We start from the raw sequence: 22,495 nt of genomic DNA, 5'->3' as shown, positions 1-22,495 counted from the left end.
AAACATATATTATTATAAATTAAGGCAAAGCAACAAAATTTAACTAAAGTTTAAGAATTTTCTGAACTACAGGATTTGAAATACTTGTGATTTTATAATTCTCAACTAACATAAATTGCCTGAAGCAACAATGGAGGAATCATCTACCTCTTAAGAAGGAGGATTAAAATAAGTAAAATATATAATGCATTTAGCACAGTGTCTGGTATATTGTAGGCACTATATAAAGGCTTGTTTTCTTCCTTTTCCTTTCATGTGGACCTGGGGGAAAAGGTAGCATTATAGTGTGTTATTATAAGAGGATATTACAGTATAAATGGGTAAAATAATTGGAGAAATTTAATCCAAAGAAGAAAGGACTCAATGAAGGGGTGGAGACAATACCTAATTTCAAATATTATATTAAAGGTAAGTTAGACTCAGTTTTTATGCTGCAGCATGACAGGGCAGAATCAATAGAAAGAACTAATAGCTGGAAATAAAGGCAGATATTTGTTCACTATCAGGAATTTTATGGCAGTTAGAGCTATTTGCAAATGAATAGGACTTAACATTTAACCTTCTGATGCCTCTATCTATGTGGCCATTTATTGCTCAAATCTATCAAGCTTTATAGAATTTTTTTTCCTTTTTTCTCTAAGATTTATTATCTCTTTCTACCCTCAGGGCACATAACCCAAGAGAATATGTTTCCTGGACAAGAACTGCCTCATTTTTAACTTTTCTCCAATACTTAGCATGACAACTTATATATAGGGTATAGTTTTTAAATATGTGTTGACTTGATTTGTGTGATGGATGACCTTTGTCAATGCTGATGTGAAGAGAATTCCTATATCAGTTGGGAGACTGGATTAAATGACCCCTAAGATTCCTTCTCATAGCTAAAACTTTATGGCTAGTTTCCTCCTACAAACTGAATATCAGGCTCCGATTCTACCTGCCTTTGGTCCCTCTTGGCATGTGACCTCCGCGGCTCCTTTAATGAGAAAATTGTGGTCATCCAACTTGTCCTCAACTGCTCCCTTCTATATTTTTAATCTTCTTAGTGTCTTCACTTTTCTTTCTTTTTTTTTTTCCTTCATGACAATGTCAGGGAAGATATTACCCATCTTCCTTCTCACAATACTAACTCCTTTCCCTGTGCCCTTAATCCTTTGATCTCTTCTTTAGTTTCTGTGACCTTACTCTATTGATCATTCCCACAATCTCTGTCATTTTTAATTTGTTCTTTTGTTTTTTTCTGGAGACTTCATTTCCTCTGACTACCAATATGCTTAGGTCTCCCCTAACGTTTAAAAAACCCCCCAAATACCCAAAACCTTTTCCCTTGACCTGTCCACTTACTTGATTTTAAGTTATAGTACTCTCCACAATCCAAGTTTTTTTCTATTACATTTAGTCTTATTTGTGTATCTATTTGAGCTACATCACACATTTCACTATGATATGTACAGGAGCAATATTTTTTTTAAAACATTTTGTAACCCTAAGAGTACTTTTTACATAGTAGGTGCTGAATAAATGTTGGTTGAATTGAATTCAAACGTATTGAGCATGTATGGTTACTGAGCTCCCTTCCAACTTGCAAATTCTGGGATAGAACATTTTCATATGAATATTCAAATAGCACACTTCTAGGGTTAGGCAGAAAATCCATGGTGCTTTTAAAGAGGGTGAGCAAACAATAATTAAGTTGAAAAATCAGTGAATAGCACTTGTGTTTATCCTAGTGAATAAAGAGTGTGTGTCTGTGTGTATCTTCCTAAGTTGATATATCTATCAATAAAATGTTCAAGATTCAGTGCTTTTTTCTTTCTACTTTTTCTGTGACAGTAAAGTATGGTCAGTTGCAAAGAAGCTCCTTGCATTGCTGTGAAATACTGTGTTTGAGTAACTGAATATATTTTAGAGTTCAAAAAGTTAATTGATCACCTAACAATTTCTAACTTGCAATTACACTAATAATTTCCAATAATTACTGGATTTAAGCTTATGTTCAAAAACCAATATAAAAGTATTCATCTGAAAATCAGAGTTCTCTACTCTAATTTCACCAGCTCACAAAAAGTATAATGACCTTGGCGAGGATTCAGAAGATAGCAGTCAGCATAAATGAAAAACAAGCCTATGATATATGATCAAGAATTACTATAAATAGTGAAAAAAATGAATATATTTTATAAGTTTCCATCTCCAAATAAGTTGTTATATTTTCATTGATAGATTAGGAATGATAATTCTTAGCAACAAATAGACACATCCTCCCCCCTCAACATAACTTTTTTCTCCACTGAATATGTGTGTCTACTTAATACTTCTACATTTAAATTTCAATAGTCTATATACAGATACACTCTTCTTGACATAGTTAAATAAAGAGCCTTATAAACAAAAGCAGCTTGTGAGGATAAGCTGTTGTCAAACATAGAAGACCATTGACCAGCTGCTCCCTGTCTCTGAAGAACTGAGGGAAATAGGCTTAAATGGCACCAAGTACTATCTGTGTATGAATCCTTGCCCTTAGAGAGCTTTTAGCCTACTGCGTGATGTGTCTAAAAGTAATGAATGGAAAAAGCATTTAATAAACACTTACTTTGTGCTGGGGATAAAAAAAGAAAAGTGAGAATGCTTCCTACTCTCAAGGGGCTCACATTCTAATGATGGAGATAACACATAGGGAATGGTTTAGTTGCAGGTCTGATGAAAGATCGAATGGCCCTTAAGGAATAGTAGCATAGCTGAAAAGGAAATTTTCCTTTCCCTAATTCCTAAAAAAGACTTGCTGGATTGATTTATTTCCCAAGAATTTCAGAATACTATGTTGTTGTTATTATTGGTTTTTGTTTTTGTTTTTGTTTTTTTTGCAATTCTCTATTATTTGTTTTAAAAAAATATATTTGATAGGGGCAGCAAGGTGGTGTAATGGATACAGCACTAGCCCTAAAGTCCAGAGGACCTGAGTTCAAATGTGGCCTCAGACACTTAACACTTCCTAGCTGTGTTACCCTGGGCAAGGTACTTAACCCCAGCTGCCTCAGCATATATATGATAGTATTTACTTTCCCCCAGATACATGACAAGAAAACTTACACCATTCATTTTTATAAGGTTTTGAGTTCTAGAGTTTTCTATTTCCCTCTCTCCATTCTCTTCTTCCAAAAATAATAGACAATTTGATCTACATGTGCTATCATGTAAATATACATATATATATATGTGTGTGTATGTGTACACATATATATATATATATATATTTCCATCTTATTCATAATTGGGAAAGAAGAAACAGATCGATAGAAAAAAACACATGAGAAATAATGAAGTAAAAATATGCTTCAACCTGCATTCTAAGCCTTTTAGTTCTTTATTCAGTTATAGATAACATTTTCCTTCATGAGTTCTCTATACTTGATCATTGTGCTGCTGAGAAAGAAGAGCTGCTTCTGGTTCTGTTCATTTTGCTTTGCATCAATTCACAGAAGTCTTCCCAGGTTCTTCTGAAATCTGCCTGCTCATTGTTTCTTATAAAACAATAGTGTTCCATTACACTCATATACCACAGTTTATTCAGTCATTACTCAATTCAGACATTCCCTCAGTTTCCAACATTTTGCCAACATGAAAAAAGCTGCTATAAATATTTTTGCACAAGTAAGCTCTTTCCCTTTTTTATGATCTTTTTGGGATGTAGTCTTAATAGTGATATGGCTAAGTCAAAAGAGATGCACAATTTGGTTACCCTTTGGGCATAGTTTCAAATTGCTCTCCAGGATGGTTAGATCAGTTCACAATTCCCCACAACAGTACATTGTCCCTATTTTACCACATCCTCTCCAATATTTAAATAAGTTGCATTTTTTTTTGCTGCATTTCAAATGAATAAACAAATATTTATTTAAATATTATAATTTAGGCATTTAAATAATACAACTTTATAATCTGTGAAAATTTGTTTTTTTCTCAATTTTTATCATTACACCATGAGCTTCTTGAGGACAGGTACCTTTCATTTATACCAGATACTTAATAATGCACTGTCTGGCACACACACTGTAGGAACTTAATAAATACTAGTTGACTTGGAAAATCCTCTCCATATGTTAAACATTTGATACTGTCAAAGACTTTGGTGGCACTTTTTCTGGGTTTTCAATAGTTACGGTACTAACACCTGTAAGAACAGTACCAGCATACATCTCCACATGGATTGTTTTCCAGAATGATGACCACACGGGTTGTATTGGGAGCAGCACTATGCAGGAGTTTCTTAGGTTCAGGGCCTGGGGCTGTTTCTGTCAGGGTCTCATGGTAGTGAAAGGAGTTGTGATGATTTCACTTGTTTAGTTCTCTTGCTTAGGTGTCTTGCTGCTTTTTTAGTTAGGCTGATTTGTCTACTTTGTATGTGGTAGTTAGTTTGCTAATCAAACTGTTGGAGGGGATGACTAAACCCCTCTTTGAAAGAGTAGTTTCTCCAGAATACAGCCATAAGGGCAGGATTGGAAGCAGAATTGGTGGTCATTCTGGGGGCTGATGGTGAGGAGTTGTTGGTTTTGGTGAGGAAGGTGGACTTTGTCTCTACAACAATTTCATTGCTCAGTGATAACTATGGGAGCTGAGTCAGAAGTAGGTCTGGTGGCCTGGGGCCATTGCTACACCTAAGGCTCCTGGACTGCTTCTATTAGGATTTAAGGGGAGATGATCAGCAAAAGAACAATGATAGTTCTCATCTGACTTGTCTAGCCCATAATGTCAGGGTGCCCCACTACTTCCAAAAAATACATATAAATACTCACACAAAGTAAATGTAATATAATATGTGAAGGACTTAAACAGCTGTTGCTTCTTTAAGATGAGGAAAATCCTCCTGAATGTAATGGTACTTGAGCTGATGACCATAAGGATTATAAGAGACAGAATATGAAATTCATTACCGAAAGATATGGTAGGTTCTTTGATGAAGGAAACACTTTTAAATTAAAGATTGTCCAAAAGCACGATGTGAGGCTTTACTGAACAGAATTCCTTCTTCAGCAGAGATCTTCAGGCAAAGGCTGGATATCAATTTATCTGTGAGGCCACGGAAGGAATTCTTGTTGGACTAGATACCTCTTTCCTCTTGAAGACTCTGTGGAATGTAGAACAGAGAAGGAAGAGAAAATCTCCCAGGTGCTGGTAACTGTAATTCTTTTCTGAAACCATAGAGATAGGAAGCAGGCATGGAGCTTCCTAGGGAGTAATGGTCCCCACTGACTTATAAGATGCAAGATGCAAGGCCAAATAGGATTAGGATTGCTAGAATACTAAACACCAGGATAATTTCAAAGCCTTGGTCTAAATCAGTCCAATTCAGAATTCTGGGACAGTTAAAGAAGAAGAAAGAAGGCAATGTCTTTGGCTACATTCTGAGCACAAAAAATGTCATAGTATAATGATTGATAAAATCTATTATGCTTTAAAATTTACATTTTTCCTTATGTTGTGCTTTTCCTCCATCCCTACAACTTTGGGAATGGATGGCACTTGGGGAATGGAAGAAATAGCATGGGGACTGGAGGGAGCTCTTTGGTAGGCATTATGCAATGCATCTGGGGACAAAGCAGAAGTTTGGAAGGAAAAGAGAAGGAAGAGACCTAAGGAGAGGCAGCAGAGTATAAAGCACTGGATTTGGAGTCATGAGGACTTAGATTTAAATTCTATCTCATAATTTCTAGTTGGGCAAATCCCCTAACTTCTCTCCATCTCTCATTCCTCATCTACAAAGAATGGATAATAAAAGAAGCCACCTTAGTGGCTTTTTGTGAAGATCATATATGATAAAAGTACTTTATAGACCTCAAAGCACAATACATTATTACCGGCATCCAAGCCATGAGAAGTGTTCCTCTTCTGGAACATAGCTACAGATGAAAGAAATTGGAATAGACTACTAAAGGAGCAGCTAGGTGTTGTCATAGTGCAGAGTGCCATGTTTGGAGTCAGGGAGACTCAGCTTTCTGAGTTCAAATCCAGCTCCTGATACTTCCTAGCTGAGTTACTCTGAACCTTGTTTACCTTGCTTCATTTCAAATCCAGCTTCTGACACTTCCTAGCTGAGTCAATCCTTAACCTTGTTTGCCTAAGTTTCCTCATTTGCAAAATGATCTGGAGAAGGAAATGGCAAAGCAACTCAGTATCTCTGCCAAGAAAACCCCAGATGGGGTCATGAAGAATTGGGCACAGCTGAAAAACAATAGCAACAATTAATGAAAGTGATGTTTATCAGCAAACATCATATGTAATGGGTATAAATTAGTACCATCCCAATAAGATCAGGGGTGAAACAAGGTTGCCCACTATCACCATTACTATTCAATATTGTATTGGAAATTCTAGCTTTGGCAATAAGAGATGAAAAAGAGATTAAAGGAATTAGAGTAGGTAATTAGGAAACCAAACTATCACTCTTTGCAAATGATATGATGGTATACTTAGAGAACCCCAGAGAATCAATTAAAAAGCTATTTTAAGAAATAATCCACAACTTTAGCAAAGTTGCAGGATATAAAATGAATCCACATAAATCATCAGCATTCTTACATATCTTATACATCACTAACACATTCTAACATAAAGAGAAATTTGATTTAAATTAACTGTTAATAGTATAAACTATTTGGGAATTTATCTGCCAAGGAAAATCAGGAACTATATAATTTATTTTCATTTAATTAATTAATTTTTTTAATTTGAAAAAAAAAAAACATATGCATGGGTAATTTTTCAACACTAACCCTTGCAAAACCTTTTGTTCCCATTTTTCTCCTCCTTTTCCCCACCCCCTCCTCTAGATGGCAAGTAGTCCAATATATGTTAAATATGTTAAAGTATATGTTAAATATAATGTATGTATAAATATTTACAGAGTTATCTTGATGCATAAGAAAAATCAGATCTAGAAAGAAAAAAAAATACAAGCAAACAACAGAAAGAGTGGAAATGCTATGTTGTGGTCCACGCTCATTTCCCATAGTTCTCTCTCTGAATGTAGCTGATTCTTTTTAATACTGAACAATTGGAATTGGTTTAAATCATCTCATTGTTGTAGGGAGCCACATCCATCAGAGTTGATCATTGAATAATCTTGTTGTGAAGTATCTCCTGGTTCTGCTCATTTCACTTAGCATCTATTGATGTAAATCTCTACAAGACTCTCTTAAATCATCAATATAATAAAGTCAATAATATTCCATAACATTCATATACCACAATTTATTCAGCCATTCTCCAAACAATGGGCATCCACTCAATTTCCAGTTCTTTGCCACTACAAAGAGGGCTGCAACATTTTTGCACATATGGGTCCCTTTTCCTTCATTAAGATCTCTTTGAGATATAAGCCCAGTAGCAAAACTACTGAATCAAAGGGTGTGCACAGTTTGATAACTTTTTAAACATAGTTCCAATTGCTCCCCAGAATGGTTGGATTTGTTCACAATTTCAACAATATCAGTGTCCCAATCTTCCTACATCCCCTCCAATATTCATCATTATCTTTTCCTGTCATCATAGCCAATTTTAGAGAGGTGTGTAGTGGTATCTCAAAGTTGTCTTATTTTGCATTTCTCTGATCATAAGTGATTGGGAGCACCTTTTCATGTGGCTACAAATAGTTTCAATTTCTTCATCTGAAAATTTTCTGTTCATATTCTGTGAAGACTGCATTAACACTCTGGATACCTTGGAATCAGCCAGAGTTAGGATAAGCAAAAGTCCTTGGTCTTTATTTTTGGTCTTAGGGGTAGAAGTGAATTAGATTGATGCAGGACCTGTACAACCTCTCCTCTCTTTTTCTACTGCCCAAGATGACTCTGTCTCGTCTTACTCCACCCCCTAATCCCCCCCCAATTCTCTGTCTACACCAAAAGATTGAACCTGCACAAAATAGTGGGAAGAGTCATTTTCCAAGCATATGCTAATAGAGTATTATCCAATTGGTAATTTGCCTTAAGTGCTCAGTTGTCCAATCTCAGTGCATCAATTCAGAGTTTCAGCCCTTTATATCTTTTCACCATTTGTCAATTGGACAATGGTTTGATTTCTTATAAATTTGAGTCAATTCTCTATATATTTTGAAAAAGAGACCTTTATCAGTACCTTTGAATGTAAAAAATATTTTTCTAGTTTATTGCTTCCCTTCTAATCTTGGCTGCATTAGTTTTGTTTGTACAAAAACTTTTTAACTTAATATAATCAAAATTACCTATTTTGTGATCAATAATGGTCTCTAGTTCTTCTTTGGTCACAAATTCCTTCTTCTTTCACAAATATGAGAAGTAAACTATCCTATGTTCTTCTAATTTTTTAAAATAATATCATTCTTTATGTCTAGATCATGAACCCATTTCAACCTTATGTTGGCATATGGTGTTAAGTGCGGTCAATGCCTAGTTTCTGCCATACTAGTTTCCAATTTTCCCAGCAGTTTTTGTCAAATAGTGAAGTTTTATTCCAAAAGTTGGGGCCTTTGCATTTGTCAAATACTAGATTGGTATAGTTATTGATTATTTTGTCAGGTGAACCTAACTTATTCCACTGATCAACTAGTCTATTTTTTAGCTTGTACCAAATGGTTTCGATGACCACTGCTTTATAATATAGTTTTAGATCTGGTACAGCTAGGCCACCTTCAATTGATATTTTTTCCATTAATTCCCTTGAAATTTTTGACCTTTTTTTTCTTCCAGATAAATTTCATTATTTTTTCTAGGTCAGTAAAATAGTTTCTTGTGAGTTTGATTGGTATAACACTAAATAAATAGATTAGTTACTATTGTCATCTTTATTATATTTGCTCGTCCTTCCTATCCAAGAGTACTTAATATTTTTCCAATTGGTTAGATCTGACTTAATTTGTGTAGAAAGTGTTTTGTAGTGTTGCTCATACACTTCTTGACTTTCCCTAGGCAGATAGATTCCCAAATATTTTATACTATTGACAGTTATTTTAAATGGAATTTCTCTTTGTATCTCTTGATATTGGATTTTGTTAGTGATGTATAAAAATGCTGATGATTTATGTGAATTTATTTTATATCCTGCAACTCTGCTAAAGTTGTGGATTATTTCTAATAGCTTTTTAGTAGATTCTAAGGGGTTCTTTAACTATACCATCATATCATCTGCAAAAAGTGATAATTTGGTTTCCTAATTACCTACTCTAATTCTTTAATCTCTTTTTCATCTCTTATTGCCAAAGCTAGCATTTCCAATACAATATTGAATTGCAATGGTGATAGTGGGCAGCCTATCCTCCTGATCTTGTTCTAGTTTATCCTCATTACATATGATTCTTAAATAGATGTTACTGACGGTTTTGAGGAAAAGTCCATTTATTCCTATATTCTCTAGTTTGTTTTTTAAATAGGAATGCATGTTGGATTTTATCAAATGATCTTTCTGCATCCATTGAGATGATCATATGGTTTTTGTTAATTTGGTTATTGATATAGTCAATTATGCTAATAATTTTCCTATTATTGAACCAGCCCTACATTCCTGGTATAAATCATACTTGGTAGTGGTGTATTATCCTGGGGATGATTTTCTGTTATCTCTTTGCTAATATTTTATTTCAGATTTTTGCATCAATATTCATTAAGGAGATTGGTCTATAATTTTCTTTCTCTGTTTTCTCCTACCTGGTTTAGGTATCAGTACCATGTCTGTATTATAAAAGGAATTTGGTAGGACTCCTTAATTCCCTTTTTTTTTTTTTTCCCAAATATTTTATATAGGGGCGGCTAGGTGCTGCAGTAGATAGAGCACCAGCGTTGAAGTCAGGAGGACCTGAGTTCAAATCTGGACTCAGACACTTAAGACTTCCTAGCTGTGTGATCCTGGGCAAGTCACTTAACCCCAAGTGCCTCAGCAAAAAAAAAAAAAAAAAAAAAAAATTATATAGCATTGGAGCTTATTGTTTTTTAAATGTTTGGTGGAATTCACATGTAAATCCATCTAAATCCATCTTGTCCTGGGGATTTTTTTCTTAGAGATTAATAGCTTGTTCTAATTCCTTTTCTAAAATGGGACTATTTAAGCAATTTACTTCCTCCTCTGTTAATCTGGACAATCTATATTTTTATAGGTATCCATCCATTTCACTTAGGTTATAAAATTTATTGGTATAAAGTTGGGCAAAGTAACTCCTGATTGTTGCTCTAATTTCCTCTTTGACTTCATTGAAAGTTCTCCCTTTTCATTTTTTAAGACTAACAATTTGATTTTCCTCTTTCCTTTTCTTAATCAAATTTGCCAAAGGTTTATCTATTTTGTTGGTTTTTCCATAAAACCAACTCTTAGTTTTATTTATTAATTCAACAGTTTTTTTTTTACTTACAATTTTATTAATCTCTCCCTTTGTTTTTAGAATTTCAAGTTTAGTATTTGATTGGGGTTTTTAAATTTGCTCTTTTTCTAGCTTTTTTAGTTGCAAGCCCAATTCTTTGATCTTTTCTTTCTTTATTTTATGCAAGTAAGACTCCAGAGTTACAAAATTTTATTAACACTTTGGCTACATCTCACAAATTCTGGTATGTTATTTCATTCTCTTGGATGAAATTAAAAATTGTGTCTATGATTTACTGTTTCACCCATTCATTCTTTAGGATGAGATTATTTAGTTTCCAATTTCTTTTTGGTCTATTTTCTCCTGGGTTTTTATTGAATTTAGTTTTTATTGCATTGTGATCTGAAAAGAATGCATTTACTATTTCTGCCTTTCTGCATTTGATTTTGAGGTCTTTATATCCTAATATATGCTCAATTTCTGTGTAGATTCCATGAACTGCTGAGAAGAAAGTGTACTCCTTTCTCTCTCCATCCAATTTTCTCCAAAGATCTATCATATCTAGTTTTTCTAGTATTCTGTTTACCTCTTTAACTTCTTTCTTACTTATTTTGCGGTTTGATTTATCTAATTCTGAGAAAGCAAGCTTGAGATCTCCTATTATTATAGTTTTGCTGTCTATTTCTTCTTTAGGAATTTAGAGGCTACACTACTTGGTGCATATATGTTTAATATTGATATTGCTTCATTATCTATGGTACACTTTAGCAAGATATAGTTTCCTTATCTCTTTTAATTAGATCAATTTTTGCTTTTGCTTGATCTGAGAGCAGGTTGGGCACCTCTGATTTTTTGTTTAACTCTGGTTTTTTTCATTAGAAATAAATGGAATTTTTCTGTTTCATTGAATGTCCAACTTTTTCCCTGGAAGAAAATGCTCAGTTTAGCAGGGTACTTTATTCTTGGGTGAATTCTGAATTCCTTCACCTTTTGGAATATCAGATTTCAGGCCCTTCGATCCTTTAATGTGGAAGCGGCTAGATCCTGAGTAATCCTTATTGTGTCTCCTTGGTGTTTGAATTGTTTTTGTTTTTGTTTTTTCTGGCTACTTGTAATATTTTTTCCTTGGTCCTGATAATTCTGAAATTTAGCCACAATATTCATTGGAGTTGTAATTTTGAGCTCTCTTTCAGGAGGTGTTCAGTGAATTCTTTCAATGGCTATTTTATCTTCTGATTCTATGACATCTGGGCAGTTCTCTTTGAGGATTTCCTGAAAAATAGTGTTTAGGCTCTTTTTTTCATCATGGTTTTCAGGGAGTCCAATAATCCTTAGGCTTTTCTCATAGATCTATTTTCCAGGTCTATTGTTTTCCCAAGTAGATATTTAACATTTTTTTCTATTTTTCTTTCTTTTGGTTTTGCTTGACTTATTCTTGATGTCTCATCAAGTCATTCATTTCCATTTGTTCAGTTCTGATTTTTAATGAATTTCTTTCTTCATTTACTTTTTTTTAAACTTCTTTTTGTATTTGTCCAATTGAATTTTTAAATGAATTGTTCTGTTCTATGGGATTTTTTTTTCTATTTCACAAAAAAAATTTTAAGGAGTTATTTTCTTTTTCCAGTTCACAAATTCTATTTTTCCTGAGAGTTCTTTACCTTTTCCAGTTCACATATTCTGTCTTTTAGGGAGTTTTTTTCTTTTTCCAATCTATCTCTTAATGAGTTATATGCCTTTTCCAAGTCCTCTTGCAAAGTTTTCCTTTCCTTTTCCCATTTTTCTTCTAGCTCTCTTTTAAGAAACTGTTTAATTTTTTCTAGGACAGTTTTGTATGGTAGGCACCAGGTTATATCACCCTTTTGGGCTTCATCTGGTCACAATATTCTTTTAGTCTCCTCAGGGTTTGAAATCTGTTCTTCATTTTCACTATGGAAGCTGTCTATAGTGAGAGCTCACTTTGCCTTTTTGCTCATTTTTTTTTTAAGTTGCAATCTGCTTTTAGGGCAAGGATGTTCCAAGCTCACTCTACAGACACTTGAAAGCAACAATGACTGTGCTGGAATCTCACTGAGTCACTCCCAGTGGCCAGGTCACATGAGACTCTGATGCTTTGGGGTTTACTCTTTACCTTTTGTGTTTGTGTTGAGTGTCTTATAACTTCTCTGTTGATCCAGTGGCTTGCAACCAGGGCAGAGTAGCCAATACTGTGTTAGAATCCTCCCAGTAGATTCTCTGCTCCACAGAGACCTCACCCCATCCCGGTCTGATCAATGTATACTGCATCCGTGCTCGGCATCCATGCTTTGCCTCCCTGCCTGCATCTGGTCTCCTCCCATGCCCATGCCTGGTCAAAACAGATTTTTTTCTGGTGATCTTTGAAATTATCTTCTGCTGGTAATTTGCTGCACTCCCAATATTTATGGATTCTGCCAATCCAGCACTGTTTCAGAGGCTGAATTTTGTAATTAGGGTGAGAGTAATAGGAAAGATCAGAAAGAAGGTGTGTCTTCTCCATCATCATGGCTCCACCCCCAGTCATGAAGTACATAAACAAAACTACAAAACACTTTCTACACAAATAAATTGCTCATGGATAAATCAAATGAATATAATAAATATAATAATGATGACAATACTCCCTGAACTTATCTGTTTATTTAATGCTATACTAATCAAATTCCCAAGGAACTACTTTACTGACATAGAAAAAATAACAACAAAATTCATCTGGAAGAACAAAAGGTCAAGAATTTCAAAGTAATTAATGAAGAAAAGCAAATGAAGTTGGCCTAGCTGTACCAAATCTAAAACTATATTATAAAGCAGTGGTCATCAAAACCATTTGGTACTGGCTAAGAAATAGAGAAGTTGATCAATGGAAAAGATTAGATTTACAGGACAAAATACTCAATGAATATAACAATATAGTATTTGACAAACCCAAAGGGCCCACCTTTGGGGATAAGAATTCACTATTTGACAAAACCTGCTGGGAAAATTGAAAACTAGTATGGCAGAAAGTAGGCATAGACCCACACCTAACACTGTATACCAAGATAAGTCAAAATGGGTTCATGATTTAGTCATAAGGAATGATACTATAAACAAATTAGAAGAACATAGGAAAGTTTACTTCTCAGATTTGTGGATGAGGAAGGAATTTGTGACTAAAAAGGAATTAGAGATCATTACTGATCATAAAATAGATAATTTTGATTATATTAAGTTAAAAAGTTTTTGTACAAACAAAATATAGATAAGATTAGAAGGGAAGCAATAAACTGGGAAAACAATTTTATATCCAAAGGATCTGAAAAAGGCCTCATTTCCAAAAAAAAAATAAAGAATTGACTCAAATGTATAATAATTCAAGCCATTCTCCAATTGATAAATAGTCAAAAGATATGTGTTTGTTAGGATTACAAGATGAATTCTCACCTTGTCACTGTCCAGACAACCTGAGTTCTCAATTGAAATTATTTGTAGCCCCATGAAAAGGTGCTCCAAATCATTATTGATCAGAGAAATGCAAATTAAGACAACTCTGAGATATCACTACATACTTTTCAGATTGGCTAAGATGAAAGAAAAAAATAATGACGAATGTTGGAGGGGATATGGGAAAATTGAGACACTGATACATTGTTGGTGGGACTGTGGATAAATCCAACTATTCTGGAGAGCAGTCTGGAACTAGGCTCAAATAATTATCAAACTGTGCATACTTCTACTGGGATTATATCCCAAAGAGATCTTAAAGTAGAGAAAGAGGCCGTATGTTCAAAAATGTTTGTGGCAGCCTTGTTTGTAGTGGCAAGAAACTGAAAATTGAATGGATACCCATCAATTGGAAAATGGCTGAATAAATTATGGTATATGAATGTTATGAAATATTATTGTTATGTAAGAAATGACCAGCAGAATGTATACAGAGAGGCTTGAAGAGACTTACATGAACTGATGCTAAGTGAAATGAGCAGAACCAGATCATTATATACGGCAACAATAAGACTATATGACAATCAATTCTGATGGACATGGCTCTCTTCAACAATGAGATGATTCAAACCAGTTCCATATATGCAGTGATGAAGAGAGCCATTTCCACCCAGAAAGAGAATGATGGAAACAGAGTGTGGAATACAACATAGCATTCTCACTCTTTCTGTTGTTTTTTGCTTGCATTTTGTTTTCTTTCTTAGTTTTTCTTTTTCTTCCTTCTTAATCTGATTTTTCTTGTGCAGCAAGATAATTGTATAAATGTGTATGTATATATATACATATATATATGTATGTTGGATTTAACATGTATTTCAACATATTTAACATGTATTGGACTACCTGCCAGCTAGGGAAGGGGTAGGGGCAAGGAGGGAAAAATTTGGAACAAAAATTTTTGCAAGGGTCAATGTTGGAAAAATTACCCATGCATATGCTTTGTAAATAAAAAGTTTAATAAAAAAAGGAAAGTGGTGTTCATTCTCTTTACTGGAAAGTACAAGATTGTCGATTTGGTGTTAGTTACTTGATTTAGGTTTAGAAAATGTCCTACATGGCTCTTTTTAAAAAATGAGATGATTGAGACCAGTTCCATTGGTCTTGTGATAAAAAACACCATCTACACCCAGAGAGAGGACTGTGGAGTGTGAACCACAACATAGCATTTTCACTCTTTTTGTTGTTGTTTGGTTGCATTTTGTTTTCTTTCTCCTTTTTTCTCTTTGATCTGATTTTTCTTGTGCAGCATGATAATTGTGGAAATATGTATAGATGAATTGCACATTTGAACATATATTGCATTATTTGTCATCTAGAGGAAGTGGAGGGAATGGGGGAAAATTATTATACAAGGTTTTGCAAGAGTCAATATTGAAAAATTATCCTAACATATGTTTTGAAAATAAGAAGCTTTAATTAAAAAAAAGTGTATTGATCTCTTTAAACTTCCATTTTCTCAAATATTAAGCTGAGAGAAGTTTGAACTAATTGATATTTAAGGTACCCTCCTGCTCCATCATATTATTATCCTATGATTCTGTGAGATTTTAAAGAGACTAATATTCATGGATCAAGGATAATTTTGGAAATGCCATCTTGGAATCAGAAGGGTAGATCACTGAAACTCTAGGTTCTTTCCACATCTTTTTTGATTGGAAAACATTGTAACAATGCTTAAATTTAAGGTTTAATTGAAGATTTTAAAAATTGGTTGTTAAACTAATAAACATGAGTTCAATTTGATTCAAGTGTTAAAAGGCTATGTCATTGGTAGAATGAAATGAAAAATGGTATAGTGTCTGCCTTCAAAGAAATGATAGTCTACCATAAAATAGGTAGGAATGACAATCATACAGTAAAATGGAGACCTGAGCAAAGGAGAGAAATGGAAGGAGAGAAAATGCTTTCAGATAATTTGAGGAGGAAGTGTGGGAAAGGTGAAGAAAAGCTTCACAAAGAAGTTTTGATAAGAGTCTTAAGAAGGGAAAGCATTCTCATAGTACAGGAGAGAAGGGAACACATTCACATATGCAAGACTGCCTTTGAAAATGCCCAGAGGCAGGAGACAGCATGTCAAATTCATGGAAAAGCTAGCTCAATATAATTGGAACATAGGGGACTATAAATATGTCAGAACTCACAGCCTGGTTGCCTTCAATTCACTGGAGAAGGGGTAAACCTAACAATTTAATCACAAGTGATAAATAGTGTATGGTTCATGGCCTTAGGAGAAAAAAACAAAAAGGAATATTGATTGAATCATGTCTTAATGTACAGATCTAAGAGACAAAGTATTACTACTATTAAGTAGTTCCAAAACTAAATATAAAAAACACAAATATAATTAAATTGAGGATATGGGCTATGATATATAATTTAAATGAAACTCAATGGAATATTTTGATAATACCTGCTTTTTATTAAGCTTTTTAAAATATTTAATGTGATGAAAATGGAAATTTTATTGAAATCTAAGATTAATCTTCCACTGGTTTGGAAAATTATTTTTTTCACTATACTTGATTGATTCATTTTCTTTTGTAAACTAGATCTATTATCCTGGTAAGTCCCTTTAGAGATGCAACATTTCTGAGTCATTAGTACACCACTGATAAACTAGAAAAGATCTTTTAGAATGTTGTACTGTGGATTGGGAGACTGATTCATGTCCTGGTTTTAGAATTAATGAGCTATTTATCATGTGTACTTGGACAATTCATTTTCATTTTTCAGCTACAATTTCTCCCTCTGTAGAATAAAGATGTTTAGAATAGACAATATCCAAAGTCACTTCCCAATATTTAGTTCTATGATTCTACAATTAATTCACATTGCCAAGATGCAGACTTACTCTCTTGTTGAAATGAACACACTGGGTAACAACTACACTGCAATGTATTCTCAAAAGTGCATATTGGTAATCTTTAGGGGGAAAACGAACTTTTAAAATATTTTTTTCTGAGGCAACTGAAATCCAAGTAAAAATTTGGAATAGTAAAACCTATTATAAAGTGATTCACTATACTCTTGATTCAGTCATACTTGTGGGTCAAATTATGCTTCCCATGGTATCTCTTTCTCATTGAAAGAAAGGCAGCATCATATAGTGAATAAATCATGGAACTTGTGTTTGAATTTATCTTTGATATTAAATGACTAAAGATTTCTTTCGTTTTTGGATCCTCAGTATCCTCATCTATTAAATAAGTATAATTATACCTTAGAGATTGTTTTAAAGTTCAAATGATAAAAAGGGTGTGTTTGTGTGTATATGTTTATGCATATATATAAACAGCCTTATAAGAAAAAAATAAAATTAATTCAAAACTGAACAACTTATTCCTAAAGAACTTATAAGTCAAAGAAAACATCATAAATACAATAGGAAATGTCATCAAAGATTGTGAGAATGAGATAACATACTAAAATTTATGTGATGCAGTTAAAACAGTTGGAGAAAACTCTCATCTCTAAATACTTTGAAAGGCATCTGGATGGCTTAGAGGACTAGACCTAACATCAGAAAACTCAGTTCAAATCTAACTTTAGGTACTTATCAGCTAGGTGACCTTAGCAAGTCAATTTTTTTGTGTGTGCCTTAATTTACTCAAATATATTTATAAATCATTATCATATAAGTGAATAATAACTCCTAACATATAGAGTTCTTGAGATAATATTTGTGAACAGCTCAAAACAATGACTGGCACATAGCTGGTACTTAATAAATGATCATTTCCTCATTCCTTTTCATCAAGAAAAGAAAAAAAAGAATAATCAATTAATAGGGAATATAACTAAAAGCACATTGGAACAAACAATAACTCAATACCAAATTAAACAAAAAAGCAATTCTGTATATCAAAGGGATAGTTTAGCTAGAAAAACTCAAAGAATCAACTAAAATCATAACAATAATAAATTTCAGGAAATAGATTCATCCTATATTTTATGAAAAAATGAAAAAAAAAACCAGAAAAAGAAATATTTAAATTAACTGAATAGTTATTGAACATTTTGAAGTCCACTAAATAAGAGGCATGCAAGAAAATAAATCTAACTATAAAACTTTCTCTACAGAAATCAAGATAGAATTAAATAGAAAATTGTTCAAGGGTGGGGCTGTCCATATAATAAAAATAACAGTACTACATGTATCCATATAACATTTAATGCCATACTGATCAGATAATCAAAAGATTATTTTGTAACGATAAGGATGATAATGATATTGATGATGATGAAGATGAAATTCATCTAGAAGAATAAAAATTCAAGATTCTTAAGGAAAGTAATTAAAATAAGAGAGGAACATAGAGGACTTAGCAATATTTGATCTTACAGTATTCTACAAAGCAATAATTATCAAACCAATTTGGTATTTATTAAAAAAATAGAGAAATACATCAATAGAATAAGTTGGGGATACACAGAAATAAACAAAATGTGATGTTCAATAAGTCCAGAGCCTCAAGGTAATGGACAAACTGCTAGTTACACTGAAATGTTGTCTGGCAGAAATTGGTTGTCTAAAATCTCACATCACTAAACAGGATGAACTACATATGGACAGGCAATGTTGAAACAAAATGTGATATAAATATATTATATGAACAATAAAGACTTATCTTGCACATGTATAGATACAATTGTTAAACAAGGAACTTAGAGGACCAAAGAAGATAAAATTTTAATTATATAACTTTAAAAAAATTTGTACTAAAATATATGCATTTTCTATACCAATCAGACTCCCAAGAAACTATTTCAGTGACCTAGAAAAAATAACAACAAAATTCATATGGAAGAATAAAAGGTCGAGAATTGCAAGGGAACTAATGAAAAAAAAAGTCAGAGGAAGGTGGTCTAAGTGTACCTGATCTAAAGCTATATTATATAGCAGCAGTCACCAAAACCATTTGGTACTGGCTAAGAAATAGACCGGTAGATCAGTGGAACAGATTAGATACAAAGGACAAAAAAGGGTACATATATAGCAACCTAATCTTTGACAAACCCAAAGATACCAACATTAGGGATAAAAATTCATTATTCGGAAAAAACTGTTGGGAAAACTGGAAATTAGTATGGCAGAAATTAGATATGGATCCACACTTAACACCATATACCAAGATAAGATCAAAATGGGTCCATGATTTAGGCATAAAGAGTGAGATAATAAATAGATTAGAGGAACAGAGGATAATCTACCTCTCAGACTTGTGGAGGAGGAAGGAATTTATGACCAGAGGAGAATTAGAGATCATTATTGATCACAAAATAGAAGATTTTGATTACATCAAACTAAAAAGTTTCTGTACAAACAATACTAATGCAAACAAGATTAGAAGGGAAGTAATAAATTGGGAAAATATTTTTAAAAACAAAGATTCTGACAAAGGTCTCATTTCCAAAATACATAGAGAACTGACCCTAATTTATAAGAAACCGAACCATTCTCCAAATGATAAATGGTCAAAGGATATGAACAGACAATTCTCAGAGGAAGAAATTGAAACTATATCCACTCACATGAAAGAGTGTTCCAAATCACTATTGATCAGAGAAATGCAAATTAAGACAACTCTGAGATACCACTACACACCTGTCAGATTGGCTAAGATGACAGGAACAAATAATGATGAATGTTGGAGGGGATGTGGGGAAACTGGGACACTAATACATTGCTGGTGGAGTTGCGAAAGAATCCAGCCATTCTGGAGAGCAATTTGGAACTATGCCCAAAAAGTTATCAAACTGTGCATACCCTTTGACCCAGCAGCGCTACTACTGGGCTTATATCCCAAAGAAATACTAAAGAGCGGAAAGAGACATATATGTGCCAAAATGTTTGTGGCAGCTCTTTTTGTAGTAGCTAGAAACTGGAAGATGAATGGATGTCCATCAGTTGGAGAATGGTTGGGTAAATTGTGGTATATGAAGGTTATGGAATACAGAGAGGCCTGGAGAGACTTAAATCAACTGTTGCTGAGTGAAATGAGCAGAACCAGAAGATCACTGTACACTTCAACAACAATACTGTATGAGGATGTATTCTGATGGAAGTGGAAATCTTCAACATAAAGAAAAACCAACTCACTTCCAGTTGATCAATGATGGACAGAGGTAGCCACACCCAGAGAAGAAACGCTGGGAAGTGAATGTAAATTGTTAGCACTAATATCTGTCTGCCCAGGTTGCATGTACCTTCGGAATCTAATGTTTATTGTGCAACAAGAAAATGATATTCACACACATGTATTGTACCTAGACTATATTGTAACACATGTAAAATGTATGGGATTGCCTGTCGTCGGGGGGAGGGAATAGAGGGAGGGGGGATAATTTGGAAAAATGAATACAAGGGATAATATTATAAAAAATATATATAATAAAAATTATTAAGTAAAAAAATATATATATGCATTTAAAATGTAAAGGCAAACAAGTAACTGGAAAATGTTTTTGTAAGTTTGATAGTGGTATTATGTCCAAGAGATGAATAAATGAATAAAGCAGTTATTAAGGGCTTATTATACAGTAAGCACTGAGAATACAAATATAAAAGTAAGACAAGTCCGAGTTTCAAGGAGTCCACATTTTAATGGGGGAAAAATCCCATATGGTAGATTCCAATTGTAAGTCGGATTGAAAAGTCCCGTTGTTCTTAGAATACAGTGGCAAAGTAGATGTTAATTTCCCTTCACAGGATATATAAGAAATATAAGAAACTGATGAAAATTTATTACGATAAGAGCCATCCTGGATACCTTGTAACATGAAAATAACATTTTAAATCAATAATAGAGAAATTTGAACTAATATAACTGAGGTTTCTTCTAACACCAATCAGATTGTCAAAGAAGGCAAAAGAGGGAAAGGAGAGTTGTTGAAGGGGGTGAAAGAAAACAAACCCACTAATGTATTTTTAGTGGAACTGTGTATTGGTAAGCCATTCTTGAAAGCATTTTGAAACTATGTCCAGAAAGTTCTCCAGCTACACATATTGATCTTCTTATAACACCATTTGGCCTATAATACAGGTTAATCAAAGAAAAAAGAGATAGATTATATTAATACATTTATACCTATAGACATGTATTATAAATGCACATATGTGCCTGTACATATATGTACTCTTTTCATAGTAGAAAAAAGCATGGAAACTAAGGTGTCCACCTATAGGAGAATAGCTGGAAAATATGGCACATATTATAAAGACCATCTTGTTCAATTGTCTCAAAAATGAAATGAAAAAAAAATGAAGACAAGACTCAGAGGTTAAACAATTTGCCAAATGAGGGAAGTGATTACTTCTCTAGTATATTAATAATCTATGATTAAATTAGGATAGAAAAATTTTGTTTTCCTATTTATTTCATCATTCAGGGACCAGCCCATTGACTGACCAAGCCAATCAATCAGTCTCTGAAGAATATTGCTAATAAATGAGGTTGCCCAAATCCTCTTGCTACATGCAACTCAAGTATAAAACCTTACAAATAGAATGAAGTGCAGATGAGTCCTTGCTTTTCAGAAATAAGCCCCTTTTCTTAGAATCTTCCACTAGAATTTAGGATGACCCAGCTTATGTAGAAGAAAACTAGAGTGGTCTGGATAGAGATGTATTCTTTTGTCCAGATTGCAGCAAGGGGCTGAGTCTCATGATTAAATCATATTCTAAGAAAGAGGAGCTGAACCTTCTCATTAATATATCCAACCCATTTTATAAAGATATTTAAGTATTCAAGGATCTTTATGGAAGAAAAGGCTAAATTGCAAAAGAGTTAAAATAGTTCTATGACTGAGGGCTAGATTGAGAAAAAATGCTGTGATCTCTTATGGAAAGGGGAGCACAACAGCAGCTGCAATTCAGTGAAGAATCAAGAAGTGTCAGGATTACAAAAGGAGAACCAGAAGTTCGGTCTCCAGCAGAGAAAATAGCCTTTTAGATGACACCAGAAACTTATAAGTTAATGGAGAAAATAACAGACATCTTCACAGATGCCATCATTGAACAAGAGCTCATATGGAAAGCACCGACTGGTGTTACAGGTGGGATGTAGTTTTAGGAACTTGATATTGCTTTGGTTAAACCTGAATATGCATGTATGATCATAGAAATGAAAGGGATCTCTGAAGACAAGCAGGAAAACATATTTATATGATAACCATAAATGCCAGAAGTTATCTTTTGTCTAAGTGAACATTTTGGGTGATAGTGATGCTGGTTAAACTACCCAGGGGCTTGGAAGCCTCCCCCACTGGTTCTTTTCTTTTTTCCCAGTATCTGCCCATTGGCTATGTCACTATTTATTTCCATCTTAGAAAAAGGAGAATGCACAGAAAAAAAAAGATTCAGAAGTGCAACTAAAATTCTTTTTATTGTAAAAGAACTCTGTCACGTAAAACAGTTTAGTTGGGGAAAGGTTGAGATTTATGTGTAAAATGAAACTGGGGGATTTTCTGTAGATGAAGTTTGTGTACATGTTTGACCATTACAATAATATGCAATTAATGATATTTCAGAAAGTCCAGTCCCCTGTGACATTCTTATCAAATTATCTGAAATTAATTTGCTCTTCTTGGAATACTATAAGACAATAGCATTTTACAAATAGAACTACCTATAATTTTGCACTCAAAAGACAGTAACATTGATTGATA

At 33.6% G+C, this 22,495-nt stretch overlaps 1 protein-coding gene across 11 annotated transcripts in view; it reads right to left on the bottom strand.

Moving 5' to 3' along the window:
* The window catches only part of DLGAP1 (DLG associated protein 1), a 1,106,389-nt gene that overhangs the window by 789,943 nt on the left and 293,951 nt on the right, over nt 1-22,495 (bottom strand). Inside the window, exon 1 of one of the 11 annotated variants that reach the window (XM_074275749.1) lies at nt 4,935-6,673. The exons of the other annotated variants lie outside the window; for them this stretch is intronic. The gene's annotated coding sequence lies outside the window, so the exon portion shown is untranslated. Of the gene's footprint in view, nt 1-4,934; nt 6,674-22,495 lie in introns of those variants that run through there. 11 annotated transcript variants of the gene reach the window in all.

This window comes from Sminthopsis crassicaudata, chromosome 1 (genome assembly GCF_048593235.1).
Source record: "Sminthopsis crassicaudata isolate SCR6 chromosome 1, ASM4859323v1, whole genome shotgun sequence".
Lineage (NCBI taxonomy): Eukaryota > Metazoa > Chordata > Mammalia > Dasyuromorphia > Dasyuridae > Sminthopsis > Sminthopsis crassicaudata.
This window is presented reverse-complemented; position numbering and strand designations above follow the sequence as displayed.